Here is a 21,794-nt window from a genome sequence, read left to right on the forward strand (position 1 = left end):
TTCTTTCCATTACTGGTGTCTACTTCTCATATCTCTTCTGTCTGGGTTCATTTGAGAAGGTACATGACTCCAAAGGCAATCTCAAACCTGGCAGCTCTCTAAGGGCAGAGCCAGTAACTCTCAATCCCAGTCTCTCAGAATATCCTGAGGACAGGGTGAGAGGGGTTGGAGTTTTCTGAAAGGGAGCATGGAGGACTGAAGGAATGACCAGTCAGCTAATGTTTGCTTAATTTTCTTGACTTTCAGATGTGGATACTTTGGGTGTTTTCATTTCCTTTAAGAGGCATGGCGTATATTTACATTGAAGAACCTTCTATGGTAAATACAGACTCATGAGCTTTTTTGAAGGAAAAATAAAAGTAATATTACAAATGCTTTATATATATTTATTTAAAAATATTTTCTACCTACAGTTATATAAAAACAAAGGAATTTCCTTTCCAATGACATTGGTAGACATGCTTATATAGTTAAATAGTTTTAAAATATAAACTATTTTAAAAATAGTTCAAATAGTAATATAAAACTACTATATTCAGAGTACTGTATCCTATCTAATAAAAGACAAAAAGGGTGCCCTGACTAGTTTGGCTCAGTGGATAGAGTGTCGGCCTGTGGACTGAAGGGTCCCAGGTTCGATTCTGGTCATAGTCATGTACCTTGGTTGTGGGCACAACCCCAGTAGGGGCTGTGCAGGAGGCAGCTGATCAATGTTTCTCTTTCATCGATGCTTCTAGCTCTCTATCCCTCTCCCTTCCTCCCTGTAAAAAATCAATAAAATATAAAAAGGGTAATTGACCATACCTTCACTATGCTTCCCATTGGCTAATCAGGGAGATATGCAAATTAACCACCAACAAAGATGGCGGCCAGCAGCTATGCAGCTGAAGCGAGCAGGAGGCTTGCTTGCTCCAGTGATGGAGGAAGCCAAGGTTCCCTGCCTGCCGCGGCCCGGCTCTGAGCTCCGAAAGCAACAAAGTTTTAATTATAGAAGCTAATCAAACCCCAGATACCTGCTTTCAGTGGGCCATGGCCACAGAGCTGGAGCAAGTAGGAGCCGGCTCTTAGCTCCAGTGACAGCAACAAAGTTTCAATTATAGAAGCTAAACAAACCCCCACCCTGAAGGGCAAACCAGCCAGCCCCCACCGGTGCACCAGGCCTCTATCCTATATAATAAAAGGGTAATATGCAAACTGACCCTAACAGCAGAACGACTGGGAATGACTGGTCACTATGACACACACTGACCACCAGGGGGCAGACGCTCAATGCAGGAGCTGCCCCCTGGTGGTCAATGCGCTCCCACATGGGGGAGCTCTGCTCAGCCACAAGCCAGGCTGATGGCTGCCAGTACAGCGGTGGTGGTGGGAGCCTCTCCTGCCTCCTCAGCAGTGCTAAGGATGTCTGACTGCAGCTTAGGTCTGCTCCCCGCTGGCAAGTAGACATTTCCGGAGGGCTGCTGGGCTGCCAGAGGGGTGTCTGATTGCCAGCTTAGGCCCAATCCCCCGGGGAGCAGGCCTAAACCAGCTGGTGGTCATCCCCCGAGGGGTCCCAGACTGCGAGAGGGCACAGGCCGGGCTGAGGGACCCCCTCCCCCAAAGTGCACAAATTTTTGTGCACCGGGCCTCTAGTTTGAAATAAAGAAATAACAAACAACATGCCTGAGAATGGGACTATCAAAATGGGACTTGACATAGAAATATCAAAGTAAAATAAAATATTGTATCCTAATAGGAAAGAAATGGTGTGATGGAAGATGCATTACACTAGTGTTAGAATATCGGTTCTAGGAAAAACATGATTTGAGTATCTACTTCACTCTGTGAACCTCAGTTTTCTTAATTTATAAAATAGTATAAATACTTAATAATTCATATTAACACATTGTATGCGGGAAACGTGTTTACACGTTTTACGTATTTATATGTTCTACCAGTGTAGTAGAGCGCGGGACACATATTAATACATTTTTTATAGACTAGCGGTAGAATGCGGGTAACGTATAAATACGTAAACTAAAGTTATCGTAATTTTACTGAACGTTGCCATTTGCACAAAAAATTAGCAAAAATGGCCCGTGCCACCTGTTAGCACTTGATAAAAACTACCCGCAAACAATGTGTTAATGTTTAATGAGTATTTACTCTGCCTTCATTACAAGGTTATTGGAAGGATAACCAATATCAGATAAGTTAAAATGCTTTAATGTTTTTCCAAGTGCTACAAATGTACGTTTTTAAAATATAGTTAATAAAAATATATGCAGGCAATAATTAGCACTAGAAAAAATAAAAATCAAGGAGTTTCAATTTGTCTGGTTGACAGGGATGGTAAACTAAAGTTTTGCAGGTTAAAAGGTTAGCTATCTGTGTTTATTTAAGAAAACATTGCAACATTGTTTTTTTCCTAAAATAATATATTAAATTCAATTATGACCCAAAATTCATAGTTAATGGCATATGGTTAAAACATTTTTAAATATAAGCACATTATTAAAATAAATCAAATAGTAACAGAAAACTAATAATGAAAAAGAGCTGTTCCCATCCTAGTCCCATTCCTCAGAAGCAAAGTTTTGTCTCAGCTGTTTTTTTTCTGGTATTTTTCCAAATAATATGCTTCTAAGATTACTTCTTGATTGATGGTTTTTAGATTCCATCATTTGACTTTCTATAATAAAAACGAACATTTAGCTTTTTAAAATCTCTCTACCATGTCTCCATTTCTCCCAACTTTGTCCCTCCAAAGACTGGAATTAGATCAATAATCATTGTTTTCATCATTATGTTTGTGCAAATACATCTCCTTCTGAGTCAAAGTAATGTTCCATGTACTAGAAATACCTTTTTTTAAAATGTTTTTATTGTATAACTAGAGGCCCAGTGCAAAAAATTCATGCACGGTGTGTGTGTGTGTGTGTGTGTGTGTGTGTGTGTGTGTGTGTGTCCCTCAGCCCAGCCTGCACCCTCTCCAATCTGGAACCCCTCAAGGGATGTCCGACTGCCCCCCTCTCACAATCCAGGACTGCTGGCTCCCAACCGCTTGCCTGCCTGCCTGCCTGATTGCCTCTAAATGCTTCTTCCTGCCAACCTGATCACCCCTTAACCACTCCCCTGTCAATCTGATCGATGCCTAACTGCTCCCTTGCTGGCCGATTGCCCCTACCTGCCCTCCCCTGCAGGCCTGGTCCCCCAAAACTTCCCTCCCTTGCAGGCCTGGTCACCCGCAACTGTCCTCTCCTGCAGGCCTGGTTGCCCCTAACTGCCCTTCCCTGCCAGCCTGGTCACCCTTAACTGCCCTCCCCTGCTGGCCCAGTCACCCCTAACTGCCCTCCCCTGCTGGCATCTTGTGCCCACATGGGGTGGCCATCTTGTGTGTTGGAGTGATGGTCATTTTGCATGTTACCTCTTTATTAGATAGGATAATTGCCTTACTTCTTTTTTTTTTTATTGCTTAAAGTATTACAAAGGGTATTACATATGTGTCCATTTTATCCCCCCGCCCTAGACAGTCCCCTAGCCTCCCCTATCCCCCAATGTCTTATGTCCACTGGTTATGCTTATATGCATGCATACAAGTCCTTTAGTTGATCTCTTACCTCCCTACCTCCTGCCCCGCAACCCTCCCCGGCCTTCCTGCTGCAGTTTGACAATCTGTTTGAGGCAGCTCTGCCTCTGTATCTATTATTGTTCAAAAGTTTATAATGGTCTCTATTATCCATGAATGAGTGAGATCATGTGGTATTTTTCCTTCATTGACTGGCTTATTTCACTTAGCATAATGCTCTCCAGTTCCATCCATGACGTTGCAAATGGTAAGAGTTCCTTCCTTTTTAGAGCAGCATAGTATTCCAACGTGTAGATGTACCACAGTTTTCTGATCCATTCATCTACTGATGGGCACTTAGGCTGTTTCCAGATCTTAGCTATGGTGAATTGTGCTGCTATGAACATAGGGGTGCATATATCCTTTCTGATTGGTGTTTCTGGTTTCTTGGGATATATTCCTAGAAGTGGGATCACAGGGTCAAATGGGAGTTCCATTTTCAGTTTTTTAAGGAAACTCCATACTATTTTCCATAGTGGCTGCACCAGTCTGCATTCCCACCAGCAGTGCACAAGTGTTCCTTTTTCTCCACATCCTCTCCAGCACTTGTCGTTTGTTGATTTGTTGATGATAGCCAGTCTGACAGGTGTGAGATGGTACCTCATTGTTGTTTTGATTTGCATCTCTCGGATGATTAGTGACTTTGAGCATGTTTTCATATGTCTCTTGGCTTTCTGAATGTCCTCTTTTGAAAGGTGTCTATTTAGGTCCTTTGCCCATTTTCTGATTGGATTGTTTATCTTCCTTTTGTTAAGTTGTATGAGTTCCCTATAAATTTTGGAGATTAGGCCCTTATCAGATATGACATTGGCAAATATGTTTTCCCACACAGTGGGTTTTCTCGTTGTTTTGTTGATGGTTTCTTTTGCTGTGCAGAAGCTTTTTATTTTGATGTAGTCCCATTTGTTCATTTTCTCTTTCGTTTCAAGTGCCCTAGGAGCTGTATCAGTGAAGAAATTGCTTCGGCATATGTCTGAGATTTTGTTGCCTTTGGATTCTTCTAGAATTTTTATGGTTTCCTGTCGTACATTTAAGTCCTTTATCCATTTTGAGTTTATTTTTGTGTATGGTGTAAGTTGGTGGTCTAGTTTCATTTTCTTGCATATATCTGTCCAATTTTCCCAACACCATTTATTGAAGAGACTATCTTGGCTCCATTGTATGTTCTTGCCTCCTTTGTCAAATATTAATTGAGCATATTGGTTCGGGCTGATTTCTGGGTTCTCTATTCTATTCCATTGATCTATATGCCTATTCTTGTGCCAGTACCAGGCAGTTTTGAGAACAGTGGCTTTGTAATACATCTTGATATCTGGTATTGAGATCCCACCTACTTTGGTCTTTTTCAGGATTGCTGCAGCTATTCGGGGTCTTTTTTTATTCCAGATGAATTTTTGGAGAGTTCATTCTAGATCTCTGAAGTATGCCGTTGGTATTTTAATGGGAAGTGCGTTGAATTTATAGATTGCTTTGGGTAGTATGGACATTTTAATGATGTTGATTCTACCAATCCATGAACATGGTATGTTCTTCCATCTGTTTATGTCTTCCTCTATATCTTTTTTCAACGTCCTGTAGTTTTCTGAGTAAAGGTCTTTTACCTCTTTAGTTAAGTTTATTCCTAGGTAGCTTAATTTTTTTGGTGCGATGGTAAATGGGATTGTTTTTATAATCTCTCTTTCTGAAAGTTCACTATTGGTGTATAGAAATGCCTCGGATTTCTTGGGGTTAATTTTGTATCCTGCTACATTGCCAAATTCATGTATTAAGTCCAGTAGCTTTTTGATGGAGTCTCTAGGGTTTTGTATGTATAATATCATGTCGTCTGCAAATAAGGACAGTTTTACTTCCTCTTTTCCAATTTGGATGCCTTTTATTTCTTCTTCTTGCCGAATTGCAATGGCTAACACTTCCAGTACTATGTTGAACAGGAGTGGTGAGAGTGGGCATCCCTGTCTTGTTCCTGTTCTTAGGGGAAATGGTGTTAGTTTTTGTCCATTGAGTATGATGTTGGCTGTGGGCCTGTCATATATGGCTTTTATTATGTTGAGATATGATACTTCTACTCCCACCTTGCTGAGAGCTTTTATCAAAAATGGGTGTTGAATTTTGTCAAATGCTTTTTCTGCATCAATTGATATGACCATGTGGTTTTTTTCTTTCAGTTTGTTTATGTGATGTATCACGTTTATTGATTTGCGGATATTGTACCATCCTTGCATCCCTGGGATAAATCCTACTTGGTCATGGTGTATGATCTTTCTGATGTACTGCTGGATCCGATTTGCTAAGATTTTGTTGAGGATTTTGGCATCTATGTTCATGAGGGATATTGGCCTGTAATTCTCTTTCATTGTGTTGTCTTTACCTGGTTTTGGTATTAGGGTGATGCTGGCTTCATAGAATGAGCTTGGAAGTGTTCCTTCCTCTTGAATTTTTTGTAGTAGTCTGAGGAGGATAGGTTTCAGTTCTTCCTTGAATGTTTGGTAAAACTCCCCTGTGAAGCCGTCTGGTCCTGGGCTTTTGTTTGCTGGGAGCTTTTTGATGGCTGCTTCAATTTCTTCCATAGTTATTGGCCTGTTGAGATTTTTAGATTCTTCCTGATTGAGTTTTGGAATGTTGTATTTTTCTAGGAATTTGTCCATTTCCTCCAGGTTGTCTAGTTTGTTGGAGTAGAGCTGTCCATAGTATTTTTTAACAATCATTTGTATTTCTGTGGGGTCTGTTGTTATTTCGCCTCTATCGTTTCTGATTTTGTTTATTTGGGTCCTCTCTCTTTGCTTCTTGGTGAGTCTGGCTAGAGGTTTGTCAATCTTGTTTATCCTTTCAAAGAACCAGCTCTTGGTTTCATTGATTTTCTGTATTGTTTTTTGGTCTCTATGTCATTTATTTCTGCTCTAATCTTTATTATCTCCTTCCTTCTGCTCACTCTGGGGTTTTCTTGTTGCTCTCTTTCTAATTCTTTGAGTTGTAGAGTTAGATGATTTACTACCATTTTTTCTTGTTTTTTGAGATAGGCCTGTAGAGCTATAAACTTCCCTCTCAGGACTGCTTTCATTGTGTCCCATAGGTTTTGGATTGTTGTGTTTTCATTGTCATTAGTTTCCAGGATGTTTTGAATTTCTTCTTTGATTTCATTGGTAACCCAATCAATATTTAATAGCATGCTATTCAGCTTCCAGGTGTTTGAGTATTTGGGGTTGTTTTTATTGTAGTTTATTTCTAATATTATGCCATCGTGGTCTGCGAAGACGCTTTTTATGATTTCAATTTTCTTGAATTTGGGGATACTTTGCTTGTGACCCAATATATGGTCTATTTTTGATTATGTCCTATGAGCATTTGAGTAGAATGTATATTCCCTGGCTTTCGGGTGAAGTGTTCTGAAGATGTCTATTAAGTCCATCTGATCTAGTGAGTCATTTAGGATTGCTGTATCTTTGCTGATTATTTGTCTAGAGGACTTATCCAGTGCTGTCAGTGGTGTATTAAAGTCCCCTACTATGATTGTATTGTTGTCGATCTCTCCTTTGATATCTTCCAGGAGTTTTTTTATGAATTTGGGTGCTCCTGCATTGGGTGCATATATGTTTACCAGGGTTATATCTTCTTGTTGTATTGATCCCTTTAGTATTATGAAGTGGCCTTCCTTATCTCTTGTTATGGCCTTCACTTTGAGGTCTATTTTGTCCGATATAAGTATTGCTACCCCAGCTTTCTTTTCCTTTCCATTTGCCTGAAAGATATTTTTCCATCCTTTCACTTTCAGTCTGTGTGAGTCCCTTCTAACGAGGTGGGTTTCTTGTAGACAGCAAATGTATGGATCATGTTTTTTTTATCCATTCAGCCACTCGATGTCTTTTGTTTGGAGCATTTAGTCCGTTTACATTTAAAGTTATTATTGAAAGGTACTTGTTTGTAGGCATTTCTGTTTTTGTGTGGCTGTGTTCTTTCTGAGCTTTTTATTTCTTGTTTTTATACCAGTCCCTTTAGCATTCCTTGCATTGCTGGCTTGGTGGTGATAAACTCCCTTAGCCTTTTTTTGTCTGTGAAGCTTCTTATTTCCCCTTCAAGTTTGAATGATAGCCTTGCTGGATAGAGTATTCTTGGATTCAGTCCTTTGCTTTGCATCACTTTGTAAATTTCCGTCCATTCTTTTCTGGCCTGATGTGTTTCTGTTGAGAAATCATTTGACAATCTAATGGGAGATCCCTTGTATGTAACTTTCCGTCTCTCTCTTGCAGCCTGTAAGATTCTCTCTTTGTCCTGAACATTTGCCATGGTAATTATGATGTGTCTTGGTGTGGGTCTTTTTGGGTTCACCTTGTTTGGGACTCTCTGGGCTTGTGTGACTTTTTTCTTCCCCACCTCAGGGAAGTTTTCTGATATTATTTCTTCTAATAGGTTTTCTAATCCTTGTTCATCCTTCTGTTGTTCTGGTACCCCTATTATTCGTATGTTGTTTCGTTTCATGTTGTCCCAAAGCTCCCTTAGGCTCTCCTCCTGTCTTTTCATTTTTTTCTCCAATTGCAGTACGTTTTGGGTGTGTTTTGCTTCCTTGTCTTCTAAATCACTAATTCGGTCCTCCGCTTCTCCTAGTCTACTGTTGATACTTTCAATGGAGTTTTTCATTGCAGCTATATCACTCTTCATTTCTTCTTGGGTCTTACTTAAGTTGTTGATTTTTTCATCTGTTTCTTCTAGCTTCTTCCATATGTTATCGATTTTTTCATCTGTTTCTTCTTGCTTCTTGGAGAGGTTGTCGATTTTTTCCTCCATCCGGTTTATGCACTCTAGGACCCTTATTCTGAATTTTTTTTTTGTCATGTTGCATGCCTCTGTATTACTTAGCTGCTTTTCTGGAGAGTCCTCCTTCTCTTTCCTTTGGGGGTTTCTTTGTCTACCCATGTTTGATCTCACTGACATATCTAGACGTTGAGTCGTTCAGTGGCTGCTCCCTTGGTGGCAGTGACTCCTTGGTCTGTGGTTGCTCTTCGGGCGGTTGCGGTAGCAGCTGCTCTTCAGTTGGCAGCAGCTCCTCTGGCGGGTGCTGTTCACAGCTGTGGTGGCTCTTCTGACTGGTGGGGCAAGGTTTCACGTACAGCTGCTGTTCCTCAGCAGAGGGTGTGGTGCTCAGGAGGTTGCTGTTGCTTGGATCTGCTGCGTTGATTTAAAGGCACAAAATACAACACAACAAGGCACCACGTACCAGGCACTATACACAAATATATTCACGATATTAATAACCCCAAATAAAGGTGACCACCTGAATTAAGAGAATTAGGGGATAAGGAAGAAGGAAGAGAAAAAGAGAAAAGAGAAAAAAGAAAAGAAAATTAGGGACCAAAAAAAGGAGTGCAAAAATGAAATTGGGAAAAAGGAGGGGGAAAAGTAAAAGCGAGAAAAGAAAGGAAAAGAAAAAAAAAGAGCGAAAAGAGAGAATGAAGTGGAAGAGGGGAAGAGACTTTTTATATGAGGAGAATACTCCTATAGAACAGCCATTAATCCCAACAAATTCCAGCAACAGCTCCCTGGAGATGAATGCAAACTAGAAACAACCAATAATATAACGATGAAAATAGAATGGAGAACACTAATCCCAAAATAAAATAAAGAGAAAATAAAATGGCACTTTAAAAAAAAATGGTAAAATGGTAGCAGTAATAATGCTGGTTAAAAATAAGAAGGTAGTAATTAAAAGGGTAAAATCAGGTGATGGAAAAAAGAAGAAGAAAAAAAAAAAGAAGAAGAAGAAAAAAAAAAGAAAAAAAAAGAAAAAAAATTGGTTTCTTAGTTAAAAGGTGAAAAAAGAAAAAAAAAATATTGCAGTAGTGAAGGTCCTTCGGTTCTTCTATTCTTCAGTGTGGCTCGCCTTAGACCTGCCAGGTATTCAGGAGAGTGTTGAGTTTCCCTGCGATACACTGTTCCTCTGTGTTGTAAACCACAGTCCTTATTTTAAAGCAAGCCGCATTTGTTTCCCAGACTGCCTTATTTTGTGTTTAGCAAAGAGTCAGTTTGTGGGTCAGCCTCTGGGTGGCAGTGTTCTGGGGTTGGCCTCTGAGGCTATAGGGCCTCTCTGTCCAGTGGAAGTTCACTGCCCAGAGCTGGCTGCGTAAGAGTTACCAGTGCTGTGTTGTTGCTGGGATTGAAAATCCCTCTATAGGCCAGACACTGTTAACTCCCAGGGACTGATCAGGTTATTTTAATCCTTGATCTCCTACAGGGTGGAATCTGGGTGTGGCTGTGCTCCTTGCCTGGGGGCTGGGGGGAGGAGTCTCACTCTCTGGAGAGAATGGCTGCCTCAGTCCTGGGCTCAGGAGTGTCTCAGCACTCAATTCGCTGCCACCTCTCCCGGCCCCCCTTCTCTCCTCAGTCTCTCCCCAGATTCCACTCCTCCGCACACTCTCCCTCTCTTCAGTACAGGTGAGTGTCTGTATCCGAAATGTCCCATGAACAGGGTTCAGTGAAAACAAACAAACAAACGCCGGCCGCGGAAACGGGGAAGGCTTGGTTTCTGTAAGCTTCTTCTCTTACCGGGACTGCATGGTCTGGTCAGCTCTTCAGGCTGCCCCCTTTAGGCTCAGTCCTCTGTGATCACAGACCCAGCTCTCAATTCCCCCGGCAGCGCCAGGAATCCCGCGGTTCTCCTTTCCCCTGTTAGGGGCTGTGCCTGTCCCAAGGGACGCGGCTGTCTGCCACGAGGTCTCCCTCCGACTCTCTGGGCTCAGAGGTCTGGCAAACTTTCCTGCCCAAATCCCTGTTTTTTTTTTTACCTTTCCAGGGGAGTTCTGCTCTTCCCGGCTGCAAACCGTCTCGCCAGCTGAGGAATTTCGCCAATTCGGGGTGGATGTTACTAGTTTCAGCTGCTCACTCCATTTGCTCAGGGACACGACCTCTGCCTTACTTCTTATATGCTCAATTTGCTGTCTTAATAATTGAATTGATTTTTAGTGAGGGAGGAAGGAGAGAGAGAGAGAGAGGGAGAGAGAGAAACATTGACGTGAGAAACACACATAGGGTTTGCCTGGACTGGGGGTCCAAGCACAACCAGGGCATGTGCCTTGACGAGGAATGGAATGGTGACCATTCCATGAATGGGAGGACACTCCAACTAACTGAGCCACACCACCCATGGCTCTTAATATTTTTAATTTATACCTTTCCCTTTGCAGCTTTCCATAGTCTAGACCAGCTGTGGGCAAATTACGGCCGTGGGCCGGATCCGGCCCATTTGAAATGAATAAAACTAAAAAAAAAAAAAAAAAAGACCGTACCCTTTTATGTAATGATGTTTACTTTGAATTTATATTAGTTCACACAAACACTCCATCCATGCTTTTGTTCTGGCCCTCCGGTCCAGTTTAAGAACCCATTGTGGCCCTCGAGTCAAAAAGTTTGCCCACCCCTGCTATAGACTGTTTCTAGTAGTTCCAAAGCTGTCACCTTGAGATCTCCCATATTTCCCAAGTCCCATCTTTCTTTTTTATTTATTTATTCATGAATTTTCTGGAGAATGCTTTTTAAGATCTCTCAGGGTGTCATGGGAGGTAAATGTTCAGAAATCTGGTCTACAGAAAAATGCCTTAATGCTCTTCTACCCTGACAAGTGATATAGGTTTGGCTGGGTGGAGTTTTACTTCAAAAAGCATTTTGCTGCAGAATATTAATGTCATTTAACATTTAGTGCTGCTTGTGGGAAATATGTCTTGTTCCTTTGTTCATGACTTCTTTCTCTTAAATCTCCAGAGACTTTAGGATCTTCTCTCTACTTCATATACTAAAATCTTATAATTGTGTGCTCTGATGTGGATCTGTTTTGTGTCTTTTTGCTTTTACTAGTAGGCCTTTTCTATTAGAAATGCATATTCTTTATTTCAGGAAAAAAATCTCTTGGTTTCTTTTTGTAACACTTTCTTCCTCTAAATTTTCTCTATTCTCTAGAGATCTCCCATTTGTTGAATGTTGAATTTTCTAGTTTCTAAGTCTCTTAATGTTTGCTCATAGTTTTAGCTCCTACTCCTCTCCCCCCGCACCTGTTTCTGTCTCTCTGCACATTCTATTTCCTTAACACTACCGTTCAAAGCTTCTGTTGCAATATGTTCAGCAAGTATATTTTATGTTATAAAGGAATTATTTCCTGTTTTCTGATTTTTTTCCTTTTTCTAAATGTAGTGGGAAAATTTCTAAGATGGCCTCTCATGTACATATCTTTTTTTTTTTTAATATATTCCATTTTTTACAGAGAGGAAGGGAAGGGATAGAGAGTCAGAAACATCGTTGAGAGAGAAACATCAATCAGTTGCCTTCTGCACACCCCCCACTGGGGATGTGCCCACAACCAAGGCACATGCCCTCGACCAGAATCGAACCTGGGACCCCTCAGTCCACAGGCCGACGCTCTATCCACCGAGCCAAACCAGTCAGGGTTCATGTACATGTCTTATATGATTACCACCTCTTGACTGTGGGAAGAAACCATGAACATGGTAGTATCTTATTCCCTTGACTGTTACATTATGTGAAAAAAGGATTTTACACATGTAATTAAGGTAGCTAATTAGTAGGCCAAGTTCATTAAAAGGGAGATTGCAGTAGGTGAGCTTGACATAATCAGTTGAGCTCTTCAAAGAGGACCCAAAGGTCCGGGAAGGAAGGAGGCAGAGAGCTGAACTCCTGCTGCCTGGAGGCAAGTCATACTCATGCAATGAACTGCTTATGGGGGCCACCTGGCAAGGCACCACTGCGTAGTCTCCAGGAAATGAGAGCAGTTCCTGGCCTATGGCTAGCAAAAGGTTAGGAATGTTAGTCCTTTTTTTTTTTTTTTTTTTTTTTAATATATTTTATTGATTTTTTACAGAGAGGAAGGGAGAGAGATAGAGAGTTAGAAACATCAATGAGAGAGAAACATTGATCAGCTGCCTCCTGCACATCTCCCACTGGGGATATGCCCGCAACCCGGGGATATGCCCGCAACCCAGGTACATGCCCTTGACCGGAATCGAACCTGGGACCTTTCAGTCCGCAGGCCGACGCTCTATCCACTGAGCCAAACCGGTTTCGGCTAGGAATGTTAGTTCTTGACCACAAAGAAGTTAACTGTTTCACCAACCAGTTGTCCTGGAAGAGGAGCCTGGCTGCAGATCTGGGAGATCCTGAGCAGAGACACTGTGAGAAATCACATGTGTATTGCTCTAAACCACAAGCGTGTGGTAATTCATTATACACTAATAGAAAACTGATGCACAAAGCAACTTGTTCCTGCTTTGTGAGAGCAATATCTTTTTCATCCCCCACTGAGGGTACTAATCAAAGTTTTATTCCCTCCATTACTTTTATTTGTTCTTTTGTTATTTTAGACTCTTCGTTGAAATGCTCTCCTCAAATAGTGGTTACTCTCAAGTCCTCCTGATGTTTAAATGTGAGGCACTAAGAAAGGGGATCAGGCACCCAGTGATGCCATGCAACCAACATGATTGTAGTTAAGTAGATACGACCAAATATGTGGAGATCTTTTATCTGTTCTTATTGACGTTCTCCAAAGAGAAGTATTTGATATTCTGCTAAGTGCTTTATGCCTGGCTGTTAGAATTCTGTTTGGGAGATAGGCAAGGAAATCTGAGTGTTTAACATATTTATAGGCTATCAATTAATTCCAATTTTCAGTCCAGAGCCACATTTCTGCTACGACCATCTGTCGTAAATACTCCAGAGACAATGCCTCAGACTCATCTTGCCTAGGGGGTAAGTGTCAGGATGCCAGTGTTTTGCGTCTGTGTATAGCCACTTGAAGTATTGACTTGTGATAAGTCTTTTGTGCAGTGTGAGGCTACGGAGCTGCCATCTGCTGTGCAGGTGCCTGGCCTCTGAGGCCTCCTCAGGTCTGAGCTACCAATTAGTTCTTTTCAATTTGTATACCTTTAATTACACACTTTAGGTTGTAGGATGCACAACAGTTGATAGACAATTAACATTTTAAAAAAATGGAAGTTAAGAGAGAATGAGCTGTTAAATGCAGCTTACTGTGCTGTGGAATGTTACTAAGATTATTTTTATTCACATGAATGTATAGACTAGTATTTAATTTATAAAATAACTTGAATTGTGATGGAGGAGCGGTATAACCTATTTTCCATGGTCTTGAATATGAATTTGACCAGTATGGATTAATTTATACATTCATGGTTTTGATGGCAGCTGCAAAAATAATGACTCACATTAAAATTAATCAGTTGTCATAACTCCTCTCCCTTCAGCTGTTGTCTAGCTGAAGGCACCTGAGTATTTATCATAGGGCCCCTTCAGCAGTTCAGGGTTTGTCACCAACTATTTCAATGGTTCCACTGCTCACCACCCCCATCTGCCCAATGGCAGCATTTCTGATGAAACGGAAGGGAAGCTGTTCTGCATATGAAAACTCTCCTGTTGGGTTAGATGAATATCTCCATGTAGGCACCTGTGATTAAACAGTTCCCAGGTAGAGTTAGGGAGGTGGTTAATTATTAAGGACACATTAGGTATTATCTCTGCTTTCTAGGTGAGGCAGAACAAAAAAAATCTTAAGTCTAAAAAGGGTCTAATTATTTAGAAAGAAGCTATGGCTCTACATTAAGAAAGTATAAAAGTATAAATAAAATAAATTCATGGAACTATGTTAAGAAAGACAAATTTCAGAAGTGTGAAAACTTCTCATGCCTCTAGCCACAGTTCTAATAAAATCTGTAGTGATATAAGCATATGTATATAGGCACATATAGGCTGCACTATTACTAGTGTTATATAAGTGAATAACTAGAGTTCTAGAAATGAATAATGAGATTTTAAAGTGTGAAGATTCCATAGGAAAAGGTAGAATTTGAGCAGGATTTAATAACGTGCAATGAGTAATAAATGTAGTGTATTATTGTCATATTCCTGTATGTGTGAAGATAAGATCCAGGTCTGCATCTATAATAGCAAACAAACCTAAAAGAAGGGATTTGGATTTATATTAAAAAATGTTGGAGAATAAGGAAAAATTAATAATGATTGTTAATTGACATCTAACTCATTCTTATTTCGAAAGAGCTTTTACACTTTGAGGAACTAACAGTTCATGAAAATTATATTTGAATTATCCACTATTTCCAATACAGTTCTGAATTTTTGAAAATATAATAGAGCATTAACATTATTATTGCTTTTTTGCAGTAAGTAGAAAGCAATTATTATTATTAATATATAATATGATCAGCAGAAGCAGCAAAAGTAAGAATCAAATTTTATTTCTTCAGTTGATTTATTAAAATGAACTTATTGCAACAGCTTGCAGGCACATATATAATATAAATTGAAAAGCTGTAATTATAATTATAAGTTAAAATATAAATGTAATAAGGACACAATAAATATGGGGAGAAGACAAAAAATATGATAAATGACCAAACCAAAGTAGGTACTAAGAAAACCAGATTGGATAGGTGGCTGGTGTTATAGGATTTCAAAAACATATTTCTTAGGCTTTCACTCCTCCCAAGAAAGAAAAATCTAAGCTCTTTCTACCTTATAGGTGATTTTTTTTTCTTTTTAAAATATGCTCAACCAATATTTTGATTGGTTGTTTTGAATATCTATAATAATAAAAGTGTAGTGTGCTAATTCGACTGGATGTCCTATCGGACATCCTTCCAGACGACCTTCTGGATGAAGCTGGGACTGCGAGTGAAGCTGGGTCCTGGGTTCCAGAGGAAAGCCAGTGCTGGCAGCTGGGAAGCTTATATTACTCTTGCACCAATTTTGTGCATCGGGCCTCTAATATATTATAAATAAATAGAAAGTGATAATACCATCTTTTTTTCATGTACTGATAACCATGCTACCGGAAAAACAAACATCTAAAGCCGAAGACATTTATTCACTAAATCATTTATTTAGTGAAAAGACAAAAATTCTATTTTTTTAAATAAAATGTATCTTCTTCTTTCAGTACCCTAAAAGTAATATCCAGATACCCCAAAAGAGCAAATAAGCTTCCTATGGGATGACACTTTATGACAGAACAACATAATTTTACTTGTCAGGTTAAAATTCTTCAAATTCTTGGACAACTTCCTCAGTGACCTGGCAACAGATAAGTTTATATTACTTTGCCTTTGTTTTTCTTCTTTCTTTGTCTTTAATCTCTTACTGGAATTGATTCTCTAAAGAGCTAGACACTTAAAAATAGATTTGTAGCTGTATGGGATCAAATATGCTTAAATCTAACTTTTTGCTTTTCCCTTATTTTATAAATACAGGGTAGAGCAAAAGTAAGTTTACAGTTGTTCATATGGAAAATAATAAAATAATTGATAAATAATAATTCAAGAATAAACTCTTTCTTGTACTTGCAACTGTAAACCTACTTTTGCCCACCCCTATACTTTCATCATACAAAACAAAGTATTAGACCATATGGAATCATGAAAAATAATTTTAACACAATGCCTTTTATGTGGAACATTTCTGTTGGAATATGATTCTTTTTGAGAAAATTCATAACACCTATTGAAAAAAATTACTTCTGTAACAATTATTAAGGTTTTGGAATGCAAGCAAAATGAATAGTTTCTTAAGCCACATGCCAAGAGAACCAAGGAATCTATTTTCCATTAGAGATCAGCAACTTTTTTTGGTATATAAACAACTTTTGCATGGATGATCTGGTAGCTTATAATGGATGTAAATTTGTGACTTGTTAGAAGCTCGTTTGCCCAGCTATTACTGGTTAATTAGGTTTTTAGTTTTATCTTAAAATGTTTACTATATTTGACACTAATAGAAGTATTTACTTAAACGTAGTTGCTTGTTAAATAAAATATTCTGGAATTCAGAGTTTGTACAAAGTCAGACTTGACAACTCCATTATTCCAAATTGATGAGTTTTTAAAGTTGATTTTAATCATTGACTAATTTTAAAGTATACATTGGGCTCTTTGTGTTCATCAGACCCTGTTGCTATGTGCTGAGTGGATCTCAGTTCTTTTCCTCAGAGGAATTCTCATCTTGTTGGGAGAAACAGGTAAATAAATTATGTGATAAGTGCAATTATGATGGAGGTGCAAAGTGCTGTGAAATACAGAGGCAACTTCTCTGTTAAAATTCAAAGGCTGACTGATTTTCTGGGTAAACAATGATTAGAAGGGCATTCTATTCAAAGAAGTTATATGTAAAGGCATCAAGGAATCAAATTAGAACTGTGAAGAAACTTATGTAAAACTATTAAAATCAGTGATGAAGTCAGCATATAAATAATATTGTTAATGCCTACTTAGCCCCAAACCTGAGGAGTGAATGGAGATGGAATTGAGATCAGAGTTTGGTAGAATTAATGATGAAGGCTTCTAAAGGCAGGCCAAAAAGTTATGAAAACTCTAGTTGAGTTTGAAATATTTAATAATGTACGAGACCAGTGCTCTAACCCCTGAGCTATGAAGCCTCAAAATATTTAATAATTTAAATGAAAGGTCAAAACAAATCAAAACAAGATGTTTCATGTATATAGTAAAATATCAGTCTGGGAAATGAGACCACTCTAATTTTAAAGCCAAAACAGGGAACAGAAGTGAAGTGGCTTAGAGGTAGTCTCCATGTAAGGATGAGGGGTTAGAAGGAAGAGAACACGACTCTCTCCTACATTCCTGCATTCTGGCTGACCAGAAATGAATCATGCATTCTTTTGTTTTGAAAAATCTGTACCTAATTTTAGATGATAATCAATGGTATGAATTTGGTTTGCACTTCTCTGTGCTATGGGAAAGTTCCAGCAGTTGTCATAATTCAGCTTAGTGGTGACAGTACTCTGCTGAGTATCTAAACTATTTTTGTGAAGTAAGTTACTATGGCAGAAAGTGCGTGGGAAGAACATGGTGGAGAATTTACTCCTCAACTCAATTTTGTTCCCAACTTTTCTCAGAAGCTGAATTCCTTGGGGATTCTGGGGAAGTCCACTACCCTCTTTATGCCTGAGCTTTTCTCTTATGCAAGGAAAATTTGTTCCTGAATTATAGAAAATGACCCAAACTCATGTGCTTTGTAAAAATAATCCCAGGATAATGGAAAGTTTAACAGGGCTTTACAGTCTTTAGATAGTGTTTGCTTAATTTTAATGTAAAGTGCATTACCCAATTAAAACAGGATTAAAAGGTGTACTGACATAAAACTAATTTTATTGGATTGTGATTTTCATTTTACAGTTTAATACTCCTACATCTTATCTGTGATCTTTTGTGGTCCCAAAGAAGTGGCCTTGCAATCCTATGTAGATTTCCGTAGTGGAAATAATTTAGTTTTTATATCTAGATTCCTTAGGATTCAAATCTCAGCTCTGCCACTAGACCAGTGGTCAGCAAACCGCGGCTCGTGAGCCACATGCGGCTCTTTGGCCCCTTGAGTGTGGCTCTTCCATAAAATACCACGTGCGGGCGCGCACGTACTGTGTGATTGAAACTTCGTTGCCCATGCGCAGAAGTTGGTTTTCAGCCTAGGCGAGTCTGTTCTGAAGTGGCGTTAGAAGAAGTGGGGGTCATTCGCTGAGGTCGACCCATCAAATTGAGGACGTTTTTAGCAAAGGCCAGCTTAGGAGTACCCTAATTAAGTTAATAACAATGTACCTACCTATATAGTTTAAGTTTGAAAAATTTGGCTCTCAAAAGAAATTTCAATTGTTGTACTGTAGATATTTGGCTCTGTTGACTAATGAGTTTGCCGACCACTGCACTAGACCTTCGGCAAGTTATTTAATCTCTCTCTGCCTCAGTTTTTTCATCTGTAAAATGGGAATAATAGTAATAATACCTATTTCACAGGATGTTGTGAAGGGAAAATGTCAATGCATGTACGGTGCATAGCACATTGACTGCACATAGTAAAAACAAAATGTTTTTATTTTTAAAACTTTAGCTAACCCATTAGAGTTTCTATTTCATTATCTGAAAGAATATACTATATCTTACAGGGTTGTTAAAAAAATCAAATTAAAAATTTAAAAGTAAACAATTAGCAACATTCAAGTGACGGGTTGTATTTTCCTTTTTCTGTCCCTACTTTCAAATACTCATGCATTGATGCATTATAGACAAAGTGGTCCTACACATTGTCCTGATAACCAGGATGTCATAACTCACTGCTCTTTTTGTCCTACTGATGCATTGTTTTCTCAAAGGTAGAAGGGTGGTCAGGAGATTATATACATGTGTACCTTAGAAACCAACAGCTCATAATCATGATGAAAACCAGCAGCCTGACGGCATTTGGAAGTGCATAATGGAGTTGGACCTCCTCCAAAGACCCATTCCCAGAGAACTGTCATCGTTTTACCTATTTGATGGTTCTTGTTAACAAGGCTATTGTTACTTGGCCTAGCTAGGCTTTTCCCTCGGGGCATCTGTCAAAAAAAATCAGAGGCAATTGTTTAATATTTTGACCATCTGAAATGGTGGTTAACAGTTGGAGCACAGAAGGCTAACAAAAGAACTTAAAAAGAAGATCTCTAGAATAAGCTGTCCGTAGGTGTGTTGGAAAGAGATTTGACATATTCCTGGAGCTCTAGAAGGTTGCATGCATGCCTAGAGCAGTGTATATGCTAAGAAAAAATCTGAGAAGGACCTAACCCTTGTTTTAGTTTGTTTGAGCTGCTGTAACAAAAATACCATAAACTTAATGGTTTATAAACAACAACATTTATTCCTCACGATTCTGGAGGCTGAAAATTCCAAGATCATGTCATCAGCATATTCAATGTCTGATCGAGGTCCACTTCCTCATATATGGTTCCTTCTTGCTGTGGAATCTCTCTCAGGCTTCTTTTATGAGGTCACTAATCACTTCCTAAAGGCCCCACCTCCTAATAACATCACTTTGGAGATTAGGATTTCAAGATGTAAATATTTGGGGACACAAACATTCAGACCATGGCGTCACTCATCTCTGGCTAACCTTGGAGGTTCTGTGTAAATAGGAGGTAAAGGCTAACACAGAATTGTAACCTGCCCAGTTGAGTGTTAAGATAGCTTCAAAATATACACACACATGCTCAGCGAAGATTGGGAAACGTATTGTTTCCACACATTTAAGGAAATCTCTGTTCAGCAAACTTTAGAGACATGATAAGTAATACAGACTTTACAGAATACGTTCAGAAATGTCAATAACAAACAACAAACCTTGGGGAAAGAAGAAACTGATTTCCTGAGTTGTCAAATTATTTAAAACACCCAGGTTTCAACAAAATGTTATGAAATATATAAAGAAATATTAAAATATGATCCATACACTGGAAAAAGAGTCAGTAACACTGTCCTTGTAGAAGTCCAATTGAAGTTATTAGGCAAATACTTTAAATCAGCTTCCTAAAATTTTCCCAAATGACTAACAGAAATAATTCTAAAGAATTAAAGAAAAGTTTGAGAATGATGTCTTATTAAATAGAGAATACCAACAAAGAGATAGAAATTAGACACAACCAGCTGACTGCGGCAGAAGAAGACGCTGTGGGTGGGCCTGTGGCAACCACGACTGCCCGACCGGGAACCGAAGCTGAACAATCATCGTCAGAGTGTCGGGCCAAGACTGAATTGAAATCTTTCCCTCGCGAATGGCGCAGATCATCATGAAGGCTCCATTAAAAGGAGCACAGACAGGTCGAAACCTCCTGAAGAAAAAATCTGATGCCCTAACTCTTCGATTTCGACAGATCCTAAAGAAGAGCATAGAGACTAAATGTTGATGGGTGAAGTGATGAGAGAGGCTGCCTTTTCACTTGCTGAGGCCAAGTTCACAGCAGGGGACTTCAGCACCATAGGTATCCAAAATGTGAATAAAGCCCAAGTGAAGATTCGAGCAAAGAAAAATAATGCAGCAGGTGTTACCTTGCCAATATTTGAACGTTACCATGAAGGAACTGACAGTTACGAACTGACTGGTTTAGCCAGAGGTGGGCAACAACTGGCTAAATTAAGGAGGAGCTATGCCCAAGCAGTGGAGCTCCTGGCGGACCTGGCCTCGCTGCAGACGTCCTTTGTTACTTTGGATGAAGCTATTAAGATAACCAACGGGCGTGTAAATGCCATTGAACATGTCATCATTCCCAGGATTGAACGCACCCCTGCTTATATCATTGCAGAGGTGGATGAGAGCGAGCGAGAATAATTCTATAGGTTAAAGAAAATACAGGAGAAGAAAAAGATTCTCAAGGAAAAAACGGAGAGGGAATTGGAGAAACGGAAGGTAGCTGGAGAGGTGACGGAGCCTGCCAACCTTCTGGCTGAAGAGAAGGATGAGGATCTTCTGTCTGAGTCATCTTGCCTGCTCTGGTTCTTCTTGCCTGCTCTCGCTCTTTCAGAAGTCCTGATGTGACATCATTTAGTTCAGTGTGTAGGTTTGGTTCGTGTGGTTGTTTATTTTTTGGTCTAATTTCACTGGTTGTAAAACTTCCCTGGATGTCCATTTATGGGATTACTTTTGCAGAATCCTAATTTACCAGCCATTGATCACAGATGAGATTTAGAGAACCTGCCTAGGAACCTGTAGAATTTATTCTGCGGAAATGTCACCCTACCCCAGTTATAAATGGTTACAAATGATCGGCCTCCCAAGTATATTAGGAAATTCCCCTAGGAACCACAGTGGTCTCAGGCCAATACAAGGAGGCCAGCTACTGTAGGAGCACGCTCCATTCCTACCCACCCACACCCCTGGTGCTGCTGTCTGACATAGCTGCAGCCTGTGTTTCTGTGGTACTTCTCCAGCTCTAGGAAAGCCTTCCCTTAATTTACCTTGCATGACAGGTCTCTGTTTGTTCTCTCTGTCATGGAACAGTTGTGCCAATTTGCATGTGACTGTGGTATAAACAGTAAAATGATTAAAAATGAGTTGCTCATTTTTTAAAAAGAAATTAAGGAAACAGAACTTAATGTCTGTGCTGGTAGGGAGTATTCCTCTATGGTGAAGAATCAGTTAAAAGATGTGTGTGTTTCACTAAGAGGTTCCAATGGACTGACTTCTGGCACAAATGTAAAGACAGGATGGTCGTTAGATATGCTGAAACCTTAAATGGCAGAGGATATAAATAAAGCAAAAAAAAGTAAAAGCAAAAGAGATAGAAATTATTAAAGTAAAAACAAATAGAAACACTGGAGTTGAAAAGTACAATGATTATAGTAAAAAATTCACT

At 39.4% G+C, this 21,794-nt stretch overlaps 1 pseudogene; it reads left to right on the forward strand.

Moving 5' to 3' along the window:
• The window catches only part of LOC118660730, a 46,139-nt pseudogene extending 25,162 nt beyond the window's left edge, over window positions 1-20,977 (forward strand).
• The last annotated feature ends 817 nt before the right edge of the window (window positions 20,978-21,794 follow it).

Source organism: Myotis myotis, unplaced genomic scaffold (genome assembly GCF_014108235.1).
Source record: "Myotis myotis isolate mMyoMyo1 unplaced genomic scaffold, mMyoMyo1.p scaffold_m19_p_7, whole genome shotgun sequence".
Classification (NCBI taxonomy): Eukaryota; Metazoa; Chordata; class Mammalia; order Chiroptera; family Vespertilionidae; genus Myotis; species Myotis myotis.